Below are 5,635 nucleotides of genomic sequence, written 5' to 3'. Positions count from 1 at the left end.
GAGGATTTCAAGTTAAGAAAAAGAAGATGCGTTCGGACAAATGAACAGTTGGCACAACTGATACATTTTACAATAATGGTTGGGAGCTTTACAAGATTGACTTTTATACTATTTTTTTCCTTACTGATATATACTTATGGACAAAGGTTTAGAGGAGGAGGAGGAGGAGGAGGAGGAGGAGGAGGAGGAGGAGGCGGAGGAGGAGGAGGAATAGGACGAGGAGGTGGAGGAGGAGGATGGAGAGGAGGAGAAGGAGGAGGAATAGGACTAGGAGGAGGATCAGCAGCAGCATTGGATCCAGGAGGAGGACGAGGGGGCTTACCACGTACGTAGTATACTTTTAATAAATTTTTGGAGAGTTATTCAGTTAGAGGATTGATTCAAGTTTTAAACAAATAATATGTTTATGTTACTGGATACTGTTTTTTTATACTGCAATCATATTATTTGCAAAGCACGGTCAAATTGTATTGACCGTCAATACTTTGATGCAAATAATGACCGACTTAAGCCCTTGAATTAATTTAAGAAAAAAATGGGTTTTTTTTCAATGTACAACTTTTACCAAATATTTTAATGCAAGTTTTTGTGTTAAATTTCAACAGTTCACGTATTTAAAAGATACTCATTGGCCTTAATCCAAAACACTCAGATGTTTTTAATACTGTTGTTGGATTTTGAATAAAAATCCCTTGTGGTCAGTTTTATAATTTTCTAATCGGATGAATGGATGGATGGATGGATGGATGGAATGGATGGATGGAATGGATGGAATGGATGATGATGATGATGATGATGATGATGACTGACACTCGAGGCGAACACGCTACCACGAGACCACCGAGGCGGTCCCTAAAATATGTCAGACACTAAGTAGTTCCAAGTCTAGATATGAAGTGAATGGATACAACGACTTCTGAAGATCCATCCAGGTATGTGACGACAAAAAATAGACAAGAGTGTCGATACAATGTATCAAGCTCTATGATTAATTTACATAATAGAGCTGTGATAGACTTATGGTTGAGACGTTTGTGTTCAAAAGCACCTGGAATGTCTCAACATCTTGAAAAAGACTAGTCCGACTGATGGGCTTTTTCAAAAACCGTTTATGGCTTTGGTCTGTATTCAAATTAAGCATTTTAAGTCATATCATCAAAACTGAAACATACACTTAACAATATTTACAATATTTATCATTTATTTAGTAAGAGTAAGTAATATATATCAAAATATTACATATGGGTTTGATGTTTCTTGTGTCTCATTGATTTATTTGGTCACGTGTTTCCCAATATATATTTTGTATTTTTTCACTATTTTGACATATTGACTCGACGTTACTATTTTTAAAAATGATATTGACTACATCATTTGTACATGTTAATTAAAATAGTAGGATCGAGTCAATATCATTTCCAAAAATAGTAACATCGAGTCAATATCATTTCCAAAAAATAGTAACATCGAGTCAATATCATTTTCAAACTTACACTTTTTACATATCTAATATATAAATTAAGGACTTTCACTCAGTCAATATTTTATATATGGACCTGTTAGATTATATTGAATCTGAACAGGTTCACACACCTAATTATATGGGCATTTAAAAAGTCAGAATGCGAGTATATACGTTCAAACTCTTTTAGGTCATTTTTTAGTAACAACAAACAAAAGAACTATGTCAATTGGACCTGCTTTGATACCATTACTGCCCTTGAATTTTTACTAGATAACATTTTTGTTCGCTATGGAGATTCCGTATATCGTCAATTTATCGGAATTCCAATGAGGACTAACTGTGCACCACTTATTGCAGACCTGTTTCTGTATTGTTACGAGTTACAATTTATGATTAAAATCAGCAAAGACCCATCGAAACAACATCTGATACAAAAATTTAATTTCGTTTGTTAGTTTAGACACAGACACATCGTTTAGATCAACCAATTCGTGATGGTGTCCATAAAATTTACGGAGTGTCATTTTTAATTTTTCCTCCTCATAACTCTGATGAAGCAGTTTCTGTATATGAAGTCCGTATAGTGTGAACATGCACGAGCATACCGTATCAACTGAGATATGTAAACACCATACGATGGGACAGAGGGTATGTTACTGCTGAGAAATGGGAAATTGATAATTGGGAAGTTGAAATCGTCCCGTTTGTCATAGATTTTAGTGTGAAGTCGTCCATCTGTGTCAATATTGAAGAAAAAAATCAAGGTATGAAGCAGTCCTTCTAGCATCAGTAGTATCCCTAATTTCAAGTTCATGTATATGGGATATATGAGATATAAGAACTGACTGAAATATGGTTTATTCAGTGATAGGACATCATCAATATATCTGAACTCATGTAACTCAGATATGAAGCTTTTTCAGGGAGATAATTGATCTTTCCTCGATATTGACAGAGATGGACAACTTCAAACAAGATTCGTTGACAAACGTTCAGATTTCAACTTTTAAATCAACAAATTCACATTTCTCTGCAGTAACCCATCTGCCCAATCGTATAGCGTTTACATATCTCATTAAATGCTTTACGCTCCTTCATGTTCATACATACGGTCTTCGCCTGCTGATGTGTGCTACTTACAACGAACATGCTCCAAGAGAGTTATAATGAAGAACCACAAAAATCGACATTACATCAGTTTTACGATTACCATTTCGATCAGGTTGAGCAATACCATATGTCTGTGTTTCAACTCACTAACGACATGTTATATATAGCAACCAGACCAGTCGTCTAATCTCCAATTGAGACATCTTGACCGAGTGTGGATTCAAATTGCGGGTAATGCATGCATAACAGGAGACACTTATCATGTCGACACACTAAATCATGTTGTTTTTGGAGTTGATGTTGATCCCTCACTTTGTTACCTTGATGTTTCTCCTTAGCGGATTTATGAGATGTGAAAATCTATAAACTACTGTTGCCTTAATTCATTGAATTTAAAAGAAAAGTTGATTGCCAGGTCCCCATTGTATCTTATTTCTCATTTTTGTATTACGATATTAAACACTATCGTTGGAGATGTGTTTTTATACGACAAGTGATGTTAATGAAATCATATTGTTTTTTTTTTGTTTTCACTACTACAAAAAGTTATTAGTATTTCACGGATTTTTTGCTAATTAACATCCTCTCAAAATACATCATCATATATTTCATATAGATTGCAATTCACCGTTTGTATCATGGCTTGTCGAAGTGTAATATTGTTGACAATACCCGTTATAGGTTTTGAGCGTTCCCGATGAAGGTAAATCCAGGAAAGCGCTATGACGCACGGAAATATAAGTGTTATTCCCGTTAACAAGCACATGCAGGATATTACTGCTAATGGACTAAGACCTGTCGTTCATCAGCTCATTAATCAGTGCATCTGCACTGACATGATTTATAACACTGTTTTCTTAAATTCTCCGTTGATAAAATATTCAATTAATAAAAAATTCGTAAGGGTTCCGCGGAACCCGGTGTCTCGCCTACTTTTGCTGTTAATCGCAGGCTCAACTAAAATGAGGAAAAAAATTAATAAAAATATTCCTCTCGATACTATCTTTTGATTGTAAGAAGCTTCTGTCCAAGTTTGGTAAAAATCCAGGATAGTTTATGAAAAACTGAGTCCATTTATAAGTAAAATACGAAAAAACAGGTAAAAAATTTTAACAAAATTTTCTTCTAGATACTAGCTGTTGATCATAAACAAGCTTTTGTCCAAGTTTGGTACAAATCCAGGATAGTTTAAGTTATTAAAATTTTAAAAACGTTAACCACAGAGTGAATATAATGTTTCCTGGCAGAAAAACTAAGTCCATATATAAGTAAAATACGGGAACAAAAATTCTTTTTGCTAAATTTACATCTGGATACTATCTTATGATCATAAACAAGCTTCTGTCCAAGTTTGGTAGAAATCCAGGATAGTTTAAGAAAGTCATTAAAATTTCAAAAACTTTAACCACAGAGTGAATGTAATGTTTCCTGGCAGTAAACTAAGTCCATTCATAAGTAAAATTCGGAAAACCAGAATTTTTTTTTTACAAAATTTACTTCTGGATACTATATCTTATGATCATAAACAAGCTTCTGTCCAAGTTTGGTAGAAATCCAGGATAGTTTAAGAAAGTTATTAAAATTTCAAAAACTTTAACCATAGAGTGAATGTAATGTTTCCTGGCAGAAAAACTAAGTCCATTTATAAGTAAAATACGGAAAAAAACCAAAATTTTTTTTTAATTTACTACTGGATACTATCTTATGATCATAAACAAGCTTCTGTCCAAGTTTGTTAGAAATCCAGGTTAGTTTAAGAAAGTAATTAAAATTTCAAAAACTTTAACCACAGAGTGAATGTAATGTTTCCTGGCAGTAAACTAAGTCCATTTATAAGTAAAATTCGGAAAACCAGAATTTTTTTTTTACAAAATTAACTTCTGGATACTATATCTTATGATCATAAACAAGCTTCTGTCCAAGTTTGGTAGAAATCCAGGATAGTTTAAGAAAGTTATTAAAATTTCAAAAACTTTAACCATAGAGTGAATGTAATGTTTCCTGGCAGAAAAACTAAGTCCATTTATAAGTAAAATACGGAAAACAAGAATTTTTTTTTAAAATTTACTACTGGATACTATCTTATGATCATAAACAAGCTTCTGTCCAAGTTTGTTAGAAATCCAGGTTAGTTTAAGAAAGTAATTAAGATTTCAAAAACTTTAACCACAGAGTGAATATTTGTGGACGCCGCCGACGACGACGACGCCGACGACGGAATGTAGGATCGCTATGTCTCGCTTTTTCGACAAAAGTCGAAGGCTCGACAAAAACGAAGGTTCCATCTAACTCAAGCTCGGTTTACCTTAGATGAATATATAAAGTGTAATTTCATTTATATTTTTATATATCATACAGTTTTTACTCTACTTGGCTGATTATTGACAGATCTATTTTTCAGCTCGTTTGGTGTGTCCATACTGCCAACAGAAATGTTTCTGCAAATGTGCTTGCAGTGTCTGCGTAAATAAAATTTGTGACAAACCGTTTCGCAAGGAATGTGGCTGCGCGTGATTGAGAGAATGATGAAATTCTGAAAGGACACATGAGTTTGCTCTATCGACACTGTAAACAATCCTAACACTACTTATTGTAGATGATTTTATGTTCAATATTAGAGATTCTACATCTTACTATGTAATTATTATTCAATATTTTTTATCTGTTTCAAATTACTTAATCGAGTTTGTAATTGTACCATAATGTAAGACGAATTTTATATAAGACGCTTTATGTCTTCTATGAAGCGTCATACATTTCGGTCCCACGCGTACCTTTAATGATAGTGGTGTTATTTTTTATTAACATCCTACCATGAAGACACCTTATTCCAGTGAATATCAGAACAATTGATCAGTTTATGATAAAAGCATGAAACTCGGCATCGTAAAAGATTAAATGGCATAGACAAACTTCAGATATGGAGCCACGAAAAAAAATTTGACATGTCTGCCAAATGAAAAATGGCCGATATAAGGTATTGGAATACATCACCATAAACTTGATGAAGTCTACTAAAATTGAGAATGGGAATGGAGAATGTGTCAGAGAGACAACAAC

The 5,635-nt window shown here is 33.6% G+C and overlaps 1 long non-coding RNA gene across 1 annotated transcript; it reads left to right on the top strand.

Moving 5' to 3' along the window:
- Window positions 1–241: 241 nt before the first annotated feature.
- LOC127720615 (uncharacterized) lies at window positions 242–5,250 on the top strand. The gene is made up of 2 exons (XR_007990898.1): window positions 242–325; window positions 4,977–5,250. It is a non-coding gene; the product is annotated as an uncharacterized LOC127720615 (long non-coding RNA).
- The last annotated feature ends 385 nt before the right edge of the window (window positions 5,251–5,635 follow it).

Source organism: Mytilus californianus, unplaced genomic scaffold (genome assembly GCF_021869535.1).
Source record: "Mytilus californianus isolate M0D057914Y unplaced genomic scaffold, xbMytCali1.0.p SCAF_11, whole genome shotgun sequence".
Classification (NCBI taxonomy): domain Eukaryota; kingdom Metazoa; phylum Mollusca; class Bivalvia; order Mytilida; family Mytilidae; genus Mytilus; species Mytilus californianus.
Note: the sequence above shows the minus strand (reverse complement) of the source record. Positions and strands in the feature narration are given on the sequence as shown.